Below are 19,840 nucleotides of genomic sequence, written 5' to 3' on the forward strand. Positions count from 1 at the left end.
GGTTCATTTTTTAATGCAAACCAAAGTGGGGTCTTTGTTCCACTGATTTTGTAAAATTCAGCTTCCCCTTCTTCCTGCCTCACCCTTTTCCCATCCAAACACACATGCACACTCACCAATTCTGCACCCCTATTCTCCCACTCACACAGAGAGGCACCCGCAAAGACACATGTAACTCAATTAATTTCAGTGCTATTCAGTAACAATTTGTTGGCAAAAAAACATACACGTGTTGTTGCCAAACAGTAGATGAAAACCAAGATACTCGGTTTGAGAAGTATGTGGAGACTGACCAGGACAGAGCAGGATTGCAGGAGAAGACTTGTAGAAGACCTATGCTCTACGCAGAGTACAAGGGTTAAGTAGTAGTATTAAATTGGCATCTCACATTCAAATGGTTATCCACCCTCCCCCCAAAACTTTTTCAAGTCACCACTTCACAGAACACAGTCCTTCATCACATAAGTATGGTGTGCACTCTTTGTTCTAAAATGTATACATTTACATTTAGCTTTGTTAAAATATATAATGTTTGCTTGCAACCAGCTTGTCAACTGATCCATACCACACGGTGCCAGTGATCTATATTAATGTTCTATCTTTGTTATTTATCCTCTACTCTAATTTTGGGGTCATACATAAACTTTATTAGTAATTTTATGTTTTCTTCCACGTCATTAGTTAAATTGTTGAACAGTGTAAGGCCAAGAACTAATCTCTGCAGGACCCAACTAGAAATGCATCAGCTTAATGATGAATCCCCATTTAACATTACATTTTGAGACCCATCAGTTAGCCACTTTTACTACATTTTTAATGTGCCATGTTAACTTTATAGTGTTCTAAGGTTATTAATCAAAATGTCATGTGGTACCAAGACAAATGCCTTACACCACCATTATTATATTTATCAGCCAAACTTACAATCTCATGAAAAGTACCGTGCTAGTTTGACAGAATCTATTTTTCATAAACACGCTGATACCCTTACTTACATTAGCCTTTAATTCTTTATTACTTGAGTTCCATATCTGACAAGCAATTACCTTAACTGAGCTCAATGTCTTGCTCACAGGTGTATAATTACCCTGGTCATCCCATTTACCCTTTTTTAAGTATTGGCTCAATAGCTTTCCTCCTATATTCTTACCCTCAGGTATTCCAAGAATTATTGAAAATAAGCATTAATGGTCCAGTGAGTTCCTCAGCCAGACATTTAGAAACTTTTGAATTATTCAGATCCTCTGATTTTAAATGTCTAACTTTTGTAGAAACTGTTAACATGCTCCTGAGATGCGAGTAAAATGAAAAGATTGTTATCATATGGCATAACTACATTGTTTTTGTCTCCAAATACCAAACATAAATATGCACTAATCACTTCTGAATTAGTAATATAATTTCTATCTAGTAATGAACCAATACTATTGTCAGGATTATTTTAGTTTCTGCTGTAACCACTATTTATTATATTTAACTCAGCTGGCCATAGATTTTGCATTGTGTTCCTGTGCTTCCTTTACCAGTTTTCTACAATTCCTACCTTCTGATGTTTATTCATTATACATGTCCTTTGCAAACTTTCTCTAATAAATCAGGAATTATGAAAGAATTTCAGCCTACTGAAGACCTACGGGAAAAGAGACAATAATGGTAGCTGAATGCTGCCAGTAGCAGGACTAGCTGTAGGCTCAAGCGCAGAGCAATACATAAAGGGCCATACAACACCTCAGGCTACATCTACACTGCCAGATAAATTTGATTTCATTGAATTCAATATTATAACACTGCGTTTTATAAATTTGATTTTGAGTATCCTCACTTCCCTACAAAGTCCACACGAAGTCAAGTTAGTGCTGCCACATTGAATGGCCAAACATCAGCTGCTGCAGCAGTGCATTGTGAGAACCTATTCCACAGTTCCCACAGCCCTGCATTCTGCGCCCTCCCCCTGGGCCTGCTGCACCCCTGCTTCTGGTAGCACTCACTCTCCTGCCTGGTTCCCAGGTCACTGCAGCTTGGCGGGGGCGGGGGGGAGACAGGAAATTGACTAGCACTGCTGTGCCTGGCTCACTGGAGCAGGGAGCCAGGAGCAGCAGAGAGCCAGGTGCAGCAATGCCAGTCAGTTTCCTGGCTCTCCTGACTGGTGGGGACCTGGGAGACAGATGCAGCAGTGCCACTCAGCCTCTGAGGGCTCATGAATTTGATTCAAAGACATGGCACTTCCACACCAGCCTTCATTCGAACTTCTAAATATTCTAACTTGATGATACACCCAGTCAGTTTCAACGATGTTATGACACTCCTGTTTATGCCCACGGATAGCTCAATAGCTTCTGCACTGGCCTACTAAACCCTCAGTTATGAGCTCAGTCCTTGAGGAGGCCGTGTGTGGATCAGAGACACATACTTTGTTTATAAATAAATAAATCTCATCAGGATGGTGACAGGTCTGGCTGTGTGTGCAGGGGACTAGACTCAATGACCTCCCAAGGTCCCTTCCAGTTCTATAACATATGCATATGTATATCTCCTTGACTTTTCAAATGGCCAAATAATTATAAAGCTCATTCAGGTCCCAGGTGTAAGCTAACAATTCCACAATATGCTCATGGGAAATAAATGGAAAATGACATGTGAGTACTGAAAGATGCAAAATTACTGAGCTTTTTCTGGAAGTTTTTAATGAGACATTTCTTTTCCTAAAATAAGATACTGTAAAGCCCAGGTTTTCTCTATTATACTTGTTATTTAACCAAGCACACTGAAAGTTTCATTAGAGGTAAAAGAAAAATTGGCATTTTTTTATGTATGCTCTCACATTATAATGGCCAAATATCAGTAAAAAGAAAACGGATGTGCAAATCCCAAAGGAAGCAATTTTTTTGTCCAGATGTTCTGAATACTTCCCTTATAATTGTGAGCAAGAGAAATATTTTACAACAATTCTGCATATCCCAGTGGAAGCTCAGCAGAATAATTCAGAGAGATCCATACCTTCTGTATTATTGGACTTTTATGGTCAGAGACACTTAAACAGATGCCGGACACTTGTTAGTTTGGCCAGTCTTCTCAAAGCTAATCTCAAAAGTGAACAAGGCAAGAAAACATACGTAGTTTGTGTGCCCTAATTACAGCGGGGTTTGCAACTTAGAGTAATGTCATCTGACATTGTAATACACCAAGAATCATAGAGATACTGAAGAGGCTGGCCACACGGCTCCCTACCCTGACAAGGATAGGCTGGAGCTGGCTGTGCTGCTCCCCAACCTTCCTAGGAAGGCCAGGCTGGGCCGTGCAGCTCCCTGACCAGGCCTTCCTGGGGCCTCCCACTGCCTTTCCCCCTTCTTCCAGCCCCAGCCCCTCTGGCCCTGGGCCCTCTCCCCACCTCCCTCCCCGCCTTCCTGGAGCCTGCCTTCCTCACCCCACCCTGGACCCCCTGTCTGCCCCCATCCCTCCCCTGCCCTGAACCTTCTCCCTGCCTTCCCATCACTGGCCCTGGGACTCACCTGGGCTCCTGTCAGCAGCAGCAGCTGGTGCTTGGCTCTGAACAGGCCCTCATGTCTCCTCTGCTGGAGAGGGAAGGCACCACTCACAGCCAAGCTCCACCTGCTCCTACTGACAGGGCAACTGCTTCCTGCTGCCTGACATGGGTGTCAGGAGTCAGTCATAGCAGACGGAGCTCAGCTCCAAGTGACACCTTTGCTCTCCACCATAGCCTGGTGACGGCGAATGCTCCCAGCTTCTCTTTTTGCCCACAGCCAGAGGCAGTTCAGCTGTGCCCTGCCTCCTTTACTGCCCCAGTGGAGCTGCCTAAAACAACTTCTCCTACACCGTCCTGGGCAGCAGACAGGAGACGAGCCGGAGGGGAGAGAGGCTGAGGCAGGTAGGTAGATGGGAGGGGCTAGGGCATAGGGGGAAGGGCCAGGGAATGCCAGGGCTAGCCATGCAGCTCCTTGACCCTCCAGGAAGAGAGGGGGTTGGCAAGCACAGTGATCAGGGGGCACAGACTTCTAGCAGGATTTTACAAGCTAGATAGAAAACACTATCTCACAACTGTGCTGTTAAAGATCTCATATGGCAATTCCTGACTTGCTGATAGCACTAAGGTACTCCATCTTCTCCAGAAGAGAAGTTTGTTAATGGTTTGTTCTTTTAATATGTGAGTGAAACAAATCCTTGCACCCCAAATCGTGCCTTCATCTGCCTAACAAACTTGTGCTTGTTTGGAAAAAAAGGAAAAAAAAAAAAGAAGGCAATACTATTATAATTTTGAAGCCATGTTGGTAAAAGTCTGCAGTCATTACAGACATATATTTGGCCTGATATACTGTAACTATCATTTTTATCTTAACCTAATTAAGCATCTGTTACTTGAAAAGCCTAGTACTTTCTTTGACACAGAACAGCTGCACGGTTTTTAAGAGTATTGAGAAGGGAAGCAAATACACTTATATTTGCTGTTGCAGTCTTGACAAGGAGAGAGGCTGCTGTTCAGCTCCCTGAACTGCAAGTACTGATGTGGCTGATACATCAGACTTATTATCTTCTCTGCAATTTGCCTACTTGTATTCACAATACACTGCTATTGACTACTAAACAAATGAAATGATTATTTCTTATCTTTTAGGTTCAAATTATTGGTGCTGAATATAATCAAGAAGAATATTTTGATGTATGTTTTCCATTCAGCATTTCTCTGATCTTATTTCACATAATTAGATTTCGGAGGGGTAGGCGTGTTACTCTGGATCTATAACAGCAACGAAGGGTCCTGTGGCACCTTATAGACTAACAGAAAAGTTTTGAGCATGAGCTTTCATGAGAACAGACTCACTTCATCAGATGCTGGTCTTGGAAATCTGCAGGGCCAGATATAAATAAGCCAGAGCAAGGGTGGCAATAACAAGGTTAGCTCAGTCGGCAAGGGTGAGGCTTACTACCAGCAGTTGATCTGGAGCTGTGAACACCAAGGGAGAGGAAGCTGCTTTTCTATTTAGCCAGCCATTCACAGTCTTTGTTTAAGCCTGAGCTGAGGGCGTCAAATTTGCAGAGGAATTGTAGCTCAGAAATTTCTCTTTGGAGTCTGGTCCTGAAATTTCTTTGCTGTAGGATAGCTACTTTTAAGTCTGCTACTGTGTGGCCTGAGAGATGGAAGTGCTCTCCTACGGGTTTTTGTATATTGCCATTTCTGATATCTGATTTGTGTGCGTTTATTCTTTTACGTAGAGACTGTTCAGTTTGTCTGATGTATATAGCAGAGGGGCATTGCTGGCACATGATGGCATAAATTATATTGGTAGATGTGCAGCTGAATGAACCCACGATGGTGTGGCTGATCTGGTTAGGTCCTGTAACGGTGTTGCTGGTGTAGATATGTGGGCAGAGCTGGCAACGAGGTTTGTTGCATGGATGGGTCCCTGAGTTAGAGTGACTGTGGTGTGGTGCATAGTTGCTAGTTATGATTTGCTTCAGGTTGGCAGGTTGTCTGTGGGCAAAAACTGGTCTGCCTCCCAAGGCCTGTGAAAGTGGGGGATCATTGTCCAGGATGGGTTGTATAGGCCACACAGTAGCAGACTTAAAAATAGCTGTCCTACAGCAAAGAAGTTTCAGGACCAGACTCCAAAGAGAAATTTCTGAGCTACAATTCATCTCCAAATTCGACGCCCTCAGCTCAGGCTTGAACAAAGACTGCGAATGGCTGGCTAAACACAAAAGCAGCTTCCCCTCCCTTGGTGTTCACACCTCCAAATCAACTGCTGGTAGTAAGCCTCACCCTTGCTGACTGAGCTAACCTTGTTATCCCCACCGTTGCTCTGGCTTATTTATACCTGGCCCTGCAGATTTCCAAGACCAGCATCTGATGAAGTGAGTCTGTGCTCACGAAAGCTCACGCTCAAAACTTTTCTGTTAGTCTATAAGGTGCCACAGGACCCTTCGTTGCTGTTATAATTAGATTTGACTCCAAGGCCAAGTCTACATTACACCACAATTTCGAAGAAACTTATTTCTAAGTCCACCTTCATAGTAATGAACTTCGAAAATGTGCATCCACACACACAAAGCAGATTGAATTCACCATTTGCTATTTCAAAATAGCAGCCTGGCACTTCAAAAGGAAGCATCAATACACCCATGGCCCCTATTTACAAATAAGAGGCCTGGAAATGCCGCAGACAGAGGCTGCATGGCTGACAAGCCCTTCTGGGGCCCACAGCCAGACGCTCCTTTAAAGATCCCCTCCCAACACATACACCCTGCATGTGCTCAGGGCTGCCAGGCTTTACACAGCACAGCATACCCCTTGCACAGAGCTGAGCCACTGTGAATACGATTATAGATCCTCAGCAGCTCCCCAAGGGGGATTTCCTCCAGGCTGTGGCCAGCCAGTTGACAGTGCTGCTGGTGGCCATCCTCCAGCAGCACCACGGGGCCAGCCACAAAGGCCCCCTCCTGCAGGCCCACTGCCAGAGGCAGTGGCTGTGCCCCACCAGGGTGATCCAGCGATGCTGGGGCTTTCGCAGCAGCACTGACTGCTGGGACTGCCTTGTGCTGAGGGACTGGAACAAGAACTGGTGGCTATGCAACTTCAGGATAACCAGGCAGACCTTCGAGGAGCTCTGCCACTGGCTCGCCCAACCCTTCCAACACTGGGACAACAGGCTGCGGCCTGCACTCCCCCTACACAAGAGGATAGCCTTTGCCCTCTAGAAGCTTGCCACCCTGGACAGCTACTACTCTGTCGATCATCAGTTCAGGGTGGGCACGGCCACTGTCGGGGCAGTCCTGATTGAGGTAAGCCAGGCCGGGGTGATGCACCCATCGGGGGGGGGGGCCCTGCAAGGGGTAGCCATGCACAGAGATGGGGAGGGGAGCCTGCCTGGGGAAGGGGGCCCTGCATGGGGATGCAGAGGGGGGCCCTGCATGGGGATGGGGAGGAGAGCCCTGCATAGGGACGTGGAAGGGAGCCCTGCACCGGGACCAGTACCACCCAGCCACGCACTCATGGATGCATTTGTCTTGCACCCCATGCAGATCGTCTGCACAGTCGCCACCCTTCTCCTCTTCCGGGTGGTCACCATCAGGGACCTGGATGTTTTCCTCGCTGGCTTTGCACACCTGGGATTCCCCAACTATTTTGGCACGCTAGACGGCACACACATAGCCATCCAGGCCCTGGAACACAGCACCGGTGCCTTTATAAACAAAAAGAGGTACCACTATGTGGTCCTCCGGGCCCTTGTCAACACCTGGGGCAGTTCACGGATGTGTGTGTAGGATGGTCAGGCAGAGCCTATGACACCCACTTGTTTTGGAACTTGTGTCTTGGCTGCAGAATGTAGGAGGGCACCTACCTCCCCACATGGGAGCTCCTGGTAGGAGACATCACCATGCCCTCTTGCATCATGGCTGATGCTGCATACCTCCTGCACCCGTGGCTCATAAGGCTCTATGTAGGATGCACCAACCCATCCCAAGACATTTTTAACATGTCTGAACCATGCTAGGAACACTGTTGAGCAGGCTTTCAGGTGGCTGAAGGGACGATTTAGATGCCTTGTCACAAGGCTGGAGATTAGCCTCCTGAACGCCCCTGTGGTGGTCGCGTCCTGCTGTGCTCTCCACAATATTGTGGAGAGTAAAGGTGAGCCCTTTGCTCAGGGCTGAGCTGCTGAGCCTGCTAGGAAATTCCAGCAGTCACCCACAGCTCTGTGCCACCAGGCGCACAGGGACAGGGTGAGTGTCAGGGAGGCCCTGCAGGAAGCCTTCACCTGAGGCCTGCGATAACCCTCCCCCAGCCAACTCGTGACCATACAGCCCCCTTCAACCCCCACCTCTCACCACCCCCCACCACACAATAAGGACGTGGGAGTAGGGGTAGAATTCAAATGTTAACTTCACTGTTGTAAATAAAACATTCATGTTTGTAAACCTCTAAACCAAATGAGTGCCTACAAATATGTACAAGGGGGGAACTATATGCAAGAGAGATTGAGCAGGGGCAATGGGGGAGGGAACCAACTTGGAGGAGGGAGCTGGGGTGGGTGAGGACTCATTTGTCCACTGGGGTGGAGGACCAGGAGCTGCAGCGGCTGCAGGACCCCTTTCCACCCTGGGTCCAGGGACCCCGTCGGGCCTGGGACAATGGGAAGGTAGAGGCGTTGGGATACAGTGGTCTCAGGGCCCACAGAAGCCATGGGGGGAGGAGGAGCCAGTGGGGAGACAGGAGCCTTCTCACCTTGGGTGGCACTGGCCACCAGCCACTGCCCAAGTGCCAGGTGAGCGACAGGTGGGAGGGCAGGTAGGAACAGGGCCCCAAGGTCAGCGGCCACACTGAGAGCGGTGGAAGGGGTTGCAGGAGGTGCTGCAGTACAGGCTGGAAAGGGAGCAGGAGGTTGGTCAGAGGTTCCAGACTGTCTGCCACTCACACCCACACCTTCTGCTCCATCGCCAGACAGTCCCAGAGCACTGCGGTCATCTCCCGCAGGATGGCTCTGTTGGCAGCTGCCTCCTCATCCCATTGGCAGCAGCGCACAGCCCAGTGGTAACCACACAGGAATGTGGAATCAGGTGGGGTGCCAGACTTCCAGCCCTCCATGGCTGCAGGCTGGTCCCAGACAGGGCTGGGGCAGCTCCTGGAAGGAGAACCTGTAAGACAGAAGGCGACAGGTAGACGGCCCATGAGCCCTGTGTCCTGACCTGGGGGCCAGGGCCCCTGCTCCACTGGCCCCCACCCCACCTCCCTGCCATCAGATATCCCAGGTGGCCTCCTGAGATCCCAGGTGCAGAGGAGTTCCTGCACAGTGAGGGTTGGGCTGGGTTCGGTGGCCTACACCCTTACCCAGTCGTGGGGACTCTGGATCTGTGCACAGCTGGGCACTTAGTGTCACACAGGCTTGTGGCCCCCTGCTGCCTGTAGCAGGATCCCTATCCCCAGGCCCCAAGAGATCCCAAATGCCCCATACCTACCAGCTGGTACCCCAATGAACTCAGGTGATGCCCAGCTGGAGGTGTTCAGGCTTGATGTCCCAGAGGGGTTGGCGATGATGAGGATCCCATTGCTGGAACGCTCATCCTCGCTCCTGGCCTTGATGCCCTCATCCTCTGGGTGGGTGCTGGTGGCATCTGAGGGTCCCAGCTCCTCATCTGTGACCGCCTTCAGCTCCTTCTCGGTCTCTGTGGTGGGCGCATCATTGTCCAGGAGGTGCTCTGGGGGTTGCACGTCCTTCTGCCCCAGGAGGCAGTGGAGATCTTCATAAAGGGGGCACCAGCTGGGCCGTACTCCTGACAGGCTGGTGGCATCCTGGGCTCAGCAGTAGGCCTGCCAGAGCTCCTTCACTTTTGTTCTCACATGTTCACTGCTCCTGGGGGGGTGCCCCCAGCAAGTGAGACCCCTGGCCAACTGGTCGAACACATCCCCGTTCCATCACCAGACTCCAGTTTGGAGCAGGACCTCCTCCTCCCCCAACAGCGCAAGGAGGTCCTTGACTTCTTCATCCATCCAGGAGGTGCCCCATTTGTGCTGGCACTGGCTGGGCTGCTGGCACCCCTGGCTGGGCTCACTGGTGGGCTCTGGGGGACGGGGGGAAGGGGAACAGGGCTGCTGGATGGCTGACTTGTCTGGCTGGGGGTGGCTGTCGCTGCAGTGTGGTCAGGGAGAGGTCATGGTGCAGTGAGCTCATGCTCCTCCTGCTTGTAGCATGCTCTGAGCTTCCTGCCTGGAGTTGGTGGGTAGCTATGTCTTTATGCGTGGCCAGCAGTGACATTGGAGCCCCATCTGGACTGGGTGGGGTGTCTCCGGGCTCCTGTGGGCAACTGCCATGGGGGACCCCCTACTTTGATGTAACAGGATGCAGAGCGTCTACGTGCGTCCTGTTTCCATCTTGGGAATGGAATAAGGACTTCAAAGTTGGTGGTCCCCCTTACTTCAACCACTATTTTGAAGTAATGTATAGAATGTGTAGATTATCCAGGCTTAATTTCAAAGTAAGCCTTAACTTCCAAATTAATTTCGAAGTTCCTTGCTAGTGTAGACATGGCCTAAATGTGTAATATATTGCTTCAGAACCAAATATTTTTCAAATGTTTAGGAATATTTTAGAAGGCGAAATATTTATATATTATACGTATTGTACGAAAGGAGAAAAATGAGATATACTTAAGATAAAATCTCTACCAGAGTACATTAGTACAATTCTATTGAAATAATTTTAACTGTGCCAGTAAAGAGAAGGAGAATTTGACCCATTCTTTAAATAGCACATTTATGAAATGGAGTAAGAAAAAAAATGAGCAATCTTTTTTACTTCATTCATACTGAACACAAAATAGAATGCCTTTTTATAGGCTACTCCAGGCACCTAGCAGAATTGTAATTTCAGTTAAATAGTGCCACCTGGTGACACAAATCTGGCATGTTGTAAATCTACATATAAACCAGGGAAGAAAAATAAATATGTACATGGTATAAATCCAGCCCTAGAAAGTCACATCCTAAAAACCACATCAGAAGCAATAATTACTTGTTCTCTGCACTGCATTGGGACCTCTCAAATTGTGCCACCCCCACACAATTACTGCTCTCCACTGGGGATGGTTCTGGGCAAGGTTCATAGAATCATAGGGCTGGAAGGGGACTCAGAAGGTCCCTCCCAAGTGTCGACACTGAGGATGCACTTTTGCATGTGTGTCTTCAGTCTGTCCTTATATTGCTTCCTCTGCTGCCACAGCTGCCCCTCCCCCACAACCCTCGACCCCCGTTCCTCTCTCCTTCCTTTAACTCCAAAAACAGAATCTGTTTTGGAAGGTGCTGATCAGACATCTGAACCATGTGAGCAGTACAACAAAGTTGTTGGTGAATAATGATGGCTTCAATGATGGTCATATCCGACTCTTCCAGGATGCTAGTGTTCGTATCTCTATCTGCCCAAGAGATATTTAGGATTCTCCTGAGGCAGTGTGGATGATCTGATTTGAGTGCTTTCAGACAATGCATGTGTGTTGTCCAGGTTTCACATGTGCACAATAGTTCTGGAATAACCACTGTGTGATACACAAGAAGCTTTGTGCTGGCAGAGATCTCCTGGTTTTCAGGGACCCTTTGTCTCAGGCAGGCAAAAGCAGAACTTGCAGTGCTCAGAAGACGCTGGATTTCTGCATCAATGTTGACTTTAGTGGAAAGAGGATTTCCAAGGTATGGTAAATGCTCCACATTCTCCAGTAGTTCTCAGCTGACTTCAATAGAAGGTAAAAGATATTGTTCCATCAGCAAGGGTTGGGGGAGCACCTGGGTTTTTTTGATGTTCAGTGTGAGGCCAAGATTATCATATGCTTTGGTGAAGGCACCTAAGATGGTCTAAAGGGCTCCGGGAGAAAGCGTAGTAACCTTGCTGTCATATGTGTATTGGTGCTCCATGATTGGGGTCATGGAGGTCTTGCTTTTAGCCTTCAGGAAAGGGTCTTGTTACCACCTTTAGTTCTTTGGCCCCATGTATTCCATCAAAATTACTACAATCACACTATTGTGAGATATTAGATTGTGACTAGAGTGAACATAATAGTAGAGATGGGAACAGGAAGGAGTGAAAATGGGAATTACACATCTGAATATTGGGAGAGAAGGAGAAGAGTTTTGTTCTACTGGCTTGCCTATTTGCTATAATGATTTGAGGCTGCTGCTGGCTGGTTTGGTACTGGTTGAACCTCTCTCATCTGGTACCCTTAGGACCTGACTATTGGTGGAGGAGAGAATTTGCCAGATGATGGGAGGTCAATATTTTCTAGCACATTACCAACACTTTCACTGCTTGCTGGGTTCTCAGAAGACATTTAGGGGTAAATTACCGCTAAAGAATATCACAGAACACAGAGAGCCAGGATTGGTAGCTGTAAACAAACTTCATGTGACCACAGGAAACTTAGCCACACCCATGAGATGTACTCACCCAGCAAACTAAAATCATGCATATTATGGAGTTTGCCAGATGAGAGAGTTTCAGACTAGAAAGGTTCAACATGTATTTCTATATTGTTGTGGGTAAAACAAAATGAGGCAGCTGGAAATTTAAATGAGGGAGATTCTTAAGAATTTACACCAGAACTCTGCAAGTAAGTTCTCAATTTAGGGAAAGTCCAATGTGTGGGTCCTTTGAAAGTTATGGGGATGACGGTTCAGCATTTCATGACAGTGACCACTGTACTCCATGCTCATACAAGCAATACATTAAAGGAAAAATCTTCTAGGCTTTTTCACACCAAATTTATCTGAGAAGATTGCAGATCCTTAATTATGAGAAAAAAATCCTTCAGTTTTGGCATACTCTTAAAATGGATCTATATACAAAATGAGAATGTCCTGGGAATACACACAGCAATTGTAAAATTCGCATTCTATTTTACTAATAATATGTACTGAATTTTTCCAGAATAACACATGGAAGGAAAAAAAACAATAATACATGGAAGGAAAAAAACCAGAAAGCCAAAACAATAACCAACAGCAGATATATCATGTATTTCTATGACCTAAAACACAAAAACTAAACCTTACTGTTCTACATCCACCAAAAGCAGCTGAATGGGTTTGTAAGTGTAACGTGTCTTCTTCCCTCTTGCATATGAACATGGAAAAATGCTTCAGTATTGACAACACAAATCTTGAAAACAGAGCACAATAAAATTTTTGTATGCAATAGTACTGAATAGTAGTATCAAGGTCAACTAATAAAAAGAATATATCTTTCCTTATTACAAAACTGAAATGTAAGGATGTAGGATTGTATGTGATAACAATAATGAGGAAATGGAAAGAAAATAAGTGGTGAAACAGGCAATAACAAGGGAGGATAGTTTAACTTATTATTGTAAGAGAAGCACCAACAACTAGTAGTAGTAGTAGTAGTAGTAGTAGTAGGCATCCTTCAGTCAACGTAGACTATGGATAGCGCCCTTCATAGTTCCATTTGGAATCATCATTTGCAGCGTCGACAGTAACTATGAAGGCCCACACGAGAGTGACAGTCCTTGCTGCATCTGTTGCATGTGTAATGGGTATCTGGCAGGTCCTTACTGTGCTTTCTCTGGGCTCGCATCTCCTCTGCTAGCTGTCTGATCCCCATCTCACCCTTCTGAAGGTCCCTGTGTAGTTCCTGCCTCCATCTGCTGCGATCGTCTGCCAGCTCCTCCCAGCTGTCCAGCTCGATGTCTACCTCCCTGAGGTCCCTCTTGCAAACATCTTTGTAGCCCGACTGGGGACATCCGAGAGGTCTTTTGCCAGAAGCTAGCTCACCATACAGGATGTCTTTTGGGATCCTTCCATCATTCATCCTGTGCACGTGGCCAAGCCAGCAGAGCCGCCGCTGCCTGAGGAGGGTATGCATGGTTGGGATTCCAGCTTGCTCAAGGACAGCGCTGTTGGACACTCTGTCCTTCCACGATATTCCAAGGATGAGCCTGAGGCAGTGCAAGTGGAAGACGTTCAGCCTCTTACTGGCGGGCGTACAGGGTCCAAGACTCAGTGCCGTAAAGGAGGGTGCTGAGGATGCAGGCTCTGTAGACTTGCACTTTGGTGTGGGTGTACAACTTGATGTTATTCCACACTCTCTCGCTGAGTCTGGACAGAGTTGTGGCTACTTTTCCCATCCTCCTATTTAGCTCACTCTCCAGTGACAGGGTGTCAGTGATGGTGGACCCGAGGTAAACGAACTCGTGGACGACCTCTAATGTATAGTTGTCAATGCTGATTGATGGAGGTCCAGCAACATCCTGACCAAGTACGTTTGTCTTCTTTAGGCTGATGGAAAGCCCGAAGTCCTTGCATGCTTTGGAGAACTGATCCAGCAGTTTCTGAAGCTGGTCTTCTGTGTGTGACACCAGCAGCGTCATCTGCGAACAGCATATCTCTGATGAGGACATCCTGCGCCTTAGATTTAGCTTTCAGCCTTGCAAGATTAAACAGTTTCCCGTCAGATCTTGTGTGCCAAAAGATGCCCTCAGTTGAACATCCAAAGGCGTGCTTCAGGAGGAGTGCGAAGAAGATCCTGAACAGTGTCAGAGCAAGGACGCATCCTTGTTTGATGCTGCTCCTGATTCTGAAAACATCCGATAATGTGCCATCATATTGGATGGTTCCTCTCATGTCTTCGTGGAAAGACTGGATCATCTTGAGTAACCATGGCGGACAGCCTATCTTGTGGAGCAGTTTGAACAGTCCATCCCTGCTGACCAAGTCGAAGGCCTTAGTCAAGTCGATGAAGGCGATATAGAGTGGCTTCCTCTGCTCCCTGCATTGATCCTGCAGCTGCCTCAGAGAGAAGACCATGTCAGTGGTAGATCTCTCTGCGTGGAATCCGCACTGTGATTCGGGATACACCCTCTCAGCAATCTTCTGAAGTCTGCTAAGGATGACGCGAGCAAACAGTTTAAAAGTGATGTTTACTACGGTAATTGTTGCAGTCGCTTCTGTCTCCTTTGGTCTTATACAAGGTTACAATGTTAGCGTCGCGCATATCCTGTGGAACCTCTCCCTCTCTCCAGCACAGGCACAGTAGCTCATGTAGGGGTTCCAGGAGGGTGTCCATGGCACACTTGATTACCTCTGGTGGTATACCATCCTGGCCTGGGGCCTTTCCTACCGCAATGCTGCCGATGGCTTTCTTCAGTTCGTCCACAGTTGGTTCCTGATCCAGTTCGTCCTTTACTGGCAGGAGCTCGACGGCATTGAGGGCTGTATCAACCACAATATTCTTGCGTGAGTACAGCTCGGAGTAGTGCTCGACCCAGCGCTCCATCTGTTTGGCTTTGTCAGTGATGACTTCACCAGATTTGGATTTCAGAGGTGCCATCTTGTTCTGGGTGGGTCCTAATGCCTTCTTGATGCTCTCGTACATTCCCCTGAGATTACCAGACTCAGCACTGGTCTGGATGCTGCTGCATAGCTCGAGCCAGTAGTTTTTGGCACAGCGTCTGGCTGTCTGCTGTACTGTTTTTCTGGTGGCTCTGAGTGCTTGCAGCGTACTCTGGCTCAGTGAGCATTTGTACTCCAGGAGTGCAGCGTCCTTCTTTTCGATGGCTGCAATCGTCTCATCAGAGTTAGCTTCGAACCAGTCATTTTGTTGCTAGCTCTTCTTCCAAACACCAACAAGGCCGTGTTGTAAATTGTATCCCTCAGATGCTGCCATCTGGATGTCACATCAGCACCCCCAGGGCTCTTGTGCAGATTCTCCTCGAGGGTCACTGAACTTTTCGATTCTCTCTGAGTTTGCTGTCTTTCTGGCATCAATGCAAGGCCTTCCAGTTGGTTTAGAGTGGTCCAGCTTCTTGGATCTCACCATTTGTAGAAGCGTGTTTCTGATGTCAAAGCCAACACCATGCTCCCTGGGTTCATCTTGGGCTTTACCCTGCCAGAAAAAGCTGTAGTCCTTTTCTTTTAGAGAGCTCGAATCTGCGAGTCGCGTCTCTTGCAGAGCAGCAATGTCAACTTGGAACATCTTCAGTTCCTCATTGATGACAGCAGTCTTTCAGGTGTTGCTGATGTTCTGAAGATCTTCAGTCAAACTGGTCAGCATGGGCCGCACATTCCGGTAAGCAAGCTTAAAACGTTGATGGCTTCCTTTTCTTGTTGATTTTCTTATTGGTTTGCCTGGTGCTCCAATTTCAGTCACTTGTCAGGTTTGGGAACTTTAAGCCTCACGCACCCAGTGAGGCAGGTGAACTGTGGCGGGACAGTACCCTACTTGCTGGGAGCTGCCCAGCTGGAGGCAGGTGGTGACTGTCCAGTGAGATGAGATGACCTCTGCCACCGTCGAAGGCAACCCCTGGTGCTCGTTCTCTACGCCAATCGAGCAAGAGCTTATAACTGGTATCTGTTACCTCCTGTGTTGGTTCAACGCTGTTAAGCGATGCTGGAGCACCTCTCCAGGCACGAGCCTGGGCAATTTTTTTTTGGGACCCTGGGTTGCCCAGATGCCAGTGTCCCCCTCTTGGCTTTACTGATATAGTCCAAAGGAGAGGATAACCTCTACGTCTGGTACCAGCTCAGCTGCAGGACTTGCCGGGTCAATGCCAGAAGTTGGCACAGAACCGCCTTAGGACTCCCCTCTGGATTTTCGGTCAGGGTTTACTCCCTTAGCCTTGCTCCTTCCCAGGATAACCCACAAGGCAGTGGGGCACCAACAACTATACCCTGTTCTAAAGCTCAGATTAGCTTCCTCCCTGTCCAGTGTCCTACTTTTAAAGTCGGGACAAGAGAGTGACTTAAAACTTTCCTTAACTTGAAAAGAAAACAGCACATTGTATTAAAATCTATGGTTCCGCAGCCCAATTATTCTTAATAATACCCAATGGAGTCTTAAGCATTTTAAGGTATGGATAGTAAGCCAAATTGGAAAGCTGTATCAAAAATTTAAGAGACAGCTTTGGGATGGCCCTCAGAGAAAAAATTAAGATGCTAGTGGAATAATAAGGGCAGCCAGGGAACTTTTTGGATTAGGGATGTTCTTAATAAACCAGGCTGATGCATATAGCTTTGCAAAAGTAAATAAATTAAAGCCAAGAATGGGTGAACAAAATAATTCATCTGACTGCAAGAATTAAGGATGAATTACTCAAAAACTCTTGATGGTAGCAAATATGAATAATGTTGCAAAGCAATACTAGAAAAGATTAATACAATAATTAATGTTAATAATAATAACTAAAGTGGTATAGTATGAGACAGTGAAATGTAGAAGATTTCTGCCGTAGTTTCTTCAGATGTATGATAGTGACTGTCTTATCAAATTACTGAATATTCTAACCCTTATCTTCATAGTAATAATCATTTTTAGATACATTTATGAATTGTTATGTTCTCAGACAAGCAGTCATTAATGGATCTATTTTTCCACTCCAAAGAGTACTTCTGACTTGAGGAAATATCATCTGGAATTTAAATTTTGTGTCCCATTCTACATATGTAACTGCCTATCTTTAAGGCACTGGAGAAATGTCCAAGGAATTTGATTTTTCCCCCCAGTCATTTTCAGTCCTTGTACCATGCACTAAAAAAATCTTTTTAGGATTGGTACTTGATATGATTCTGTTCCCTGTATCTATTTCAAAGATCTATTCCACATTATCACAATGTGGGCATTATACAGCTAACATAGATATGTCTTGCAATCTGAAGATGGCTTTTCCCTTTGGAAGCTCCCGTAACAGACCACCCTTGATAATCTAGTGGTTATGCTGCTAGTCTAGGACTTGGAAGACATGGATTAAACTCCTTGCTCTCTCACAAACTGCCTATGTGGCATTGGATACTTCACTTAATCACTTTGTGCCTCAGTTTCCCATACATAAATGAGGATAACTGTATGTCATTGCTCCAGGTAGGTCTTGTAAGGGTGCAGTCATTAAAGATGTTAGGTGTACTTATAGTCAGGGGGAATCACATAAATACCTCAAATAGATAACCAGGGATTAAAGTAACTTTAATTTCCTACAGGCACTGTCCTATTGCAATTCCTCATTGGAGGATGAGGTGGAGGCATTGCAATAGGACAGTACTTGTAAGAAATTTAAGTGTGGGATGGAGTATGGGGGGTTCAGTCAGAGGGTTGGGGTGTGTGAGTATGTGGGAGCTGAAGAGAAGTGACAGGCGATGTGGAGGGGCTGAGGTGGGGGTGTGCAGGAGTCAGGACATGGGGTGGCTTGTGGGAGGTGCAGGAGTCAGGGTAGTGGATTGGGAGGTGTGGGGAGCTCAAGGCAGAGGGTTGCGGAGTGTGGGGGGCTCAGAAAAGGGGGTTGAGGGTCAGCGGAGGAGCTCAAGACTGAGAGTGCACCTTTGTGCTGCCCAGCTCCTGGATCCCTAGGGCAACAGGGACTGCAATGCCTAGCCACCTGAGCACTGGGGCTGTTCAGGGCAGTGGGGAATGCGCTGCCCAGACATCTGAGCAGGACAGCGTGGACAGTACTGTCCACGCACCAAGGCTGGAGCCTGCGCGCATAGGTGGCTTCACAACCTATGGTACTGACAGCATCCAAAGCCCAGCCCCCAGACAGTCAATCTCTTACTGGTGCACCACAGATCTCTCACCAAAGATAATAGTTGTAGCCAATTCTGTCATTAACTATCTAAATATTAACTAAGAAAAGAAATGACACGGTTAAAGCACATAATGTACACACACACAAATGAGTTACAGTCTTAATTCCCAAAAGACAGTAGAATTTTCTATAGTAAGGATAAACTCCACCTGTCTTTTAGTGCTAATCCAAGCAAAAAAAAAAAGCTGAGGACCATTTGCCTTATGCTTAGTGATTCTTTCAAAAGAAAGCAAAGAGTCCTGTAGCACTTTAATGCTAACAATTTTATTTATTGGGTAACAAGCTTTTGTGGGAAAGATATTAAGAATTTGAATACACATAATCCTGTAAGTGAGAACTTTAATCTAGCAGGACACTCCATAAAGGACTTTAAGGTTTCTGTACCGTGACAAAATGATTTTAACCCCAGATTACAAAGGGAGACATCTGAACTGGAATTCATTTGCAAGTCTGATACCTTTCAATGGGGACTCAACAAGGATTTCAATTATCTTACGCATTACAAGTACAATTTCCCCACCTTTGATATTCACAAGGATGGCAGACTTCTGACTTAATTTACTCTTCCCAGAGAACAAAAAAGAAGTCCTGTAGCAACTTCAAGACCAAAACAATATTATTTATTAGGTGATGAGCTTTCAAGGGAAAGACCCACTACTTCAGATTTGGAGATAAGTGTTGTAAATTACTCTCCAGATTGGAAGAAGTGGGTCTTTCCCACGAAAGCTCATCATCTAATACATCATGGCTATGTCTACACGTGCCCCAAACTTCGAAATGGCCATGCAAATGGCCATTTCGAAGTTTACTAATGAAGCGCTGAAATGCATATTCAGCGCTTCATTAGCATGCGGGCGGCAGCCGCGCTTCGAAATTGACGCTCCTGGCCGCCGCGCGGCGCGTCCAGACGGGGCTCCTTTTCGAAAGGGGCCCGCCTACTTCGAAGTCCCCTTATTCCCATGAGCTCATGGGAATAAGGGGACTTTGAAGTAGGCGGGGCCCTTTCGAAAAGGAGCCCCGTCTGGACGCGCCACGCGGCGGCCAGGAGCGTCAATTTCGAAGCGCGGCTGCCGCCCGCATGCTAATGAAGCGCTGAATATGCATTTCAGCGCTTCATTAGTAAACTTCGAAATGGCCATTTGCATGGCCATTTCGAAGTTTGGGGCACGTGTAGACACAGCCCATATTGTTAGTATTCAAGGTGCTACAGCACTGCCTTTTTTTTTTTGTTTTGTGAAAATAGAGACTAACACAGCTACCTCTTTGAGACTCTTTCCAGAGGTTCTCTTTCTTTTTTCTCCTTTTTCCCCTCTTTTCTCTTCTCCCCCGCCACACTCCTTACTTTTTATATTTCACCGAATTCTCTGTTCTTTCTCAGCTCTGCTCCAGAATCTGAAGAAGTGGGTCTTTCCCACAGAAGCTCATTACCTAACAAATAAAATTGTTAGTCTTTAAGGTGCTACAGGGCTGCTTGCTTTGTTTTGTGAAGATACAGACTAACATGGCTATCCCTCTGAAACTATTTAGTGAGTCTTGTCACTTTAGTGTTCAAGCAGCAAACAAGAACCCAGTTTCTCCCTGTCTGAGATCTCTATCCCCTTCTCCCCACAGTCCAAGCTAATGGTATGAGTTCATTCACCTGTCTTCTCTTCTTGGAGGAGGTGAAGAATGCAATTAACAATGTCTTTGCTCTCTGATGTCTCATAATAGCTCACGACTTTTCAAAAGCCCTCACTTGCTGGACTGGAGCTAA

General features: G+C 46.7%; 1 protein-coding gene across 1 annotated transcript in view; it reads right to left on the reverse strand.

The window, feature by feature from the left end:
* The window catches only part of DLG2 (discs large MAGUK scaffold protein 2), a 1,656,639-nt gene that overhangs the window by 1,550,494 nt on the left and 86,305 nt on the right, over positions 1 to 19,840 (reverse strand). The gene's annotated exons all lie outside the window — the stretch shown is intronic.

The sequence above is a fragment of the Carettochelys insculpta genome, chromosome 1 (genome assembly GCF_033958435.1).
Source record: "Carettochelys insculpta isolate YL-2023 chromosome 1, ASM3395843v1, whole genome shotgun sequence".
In the NCBI taxonomy this organism is placed as follows: Eukaryota; Metazoa; Chordata; order Testudines; family Carettochelyidae; genus Carettochelys; species Carettochelys insculpta.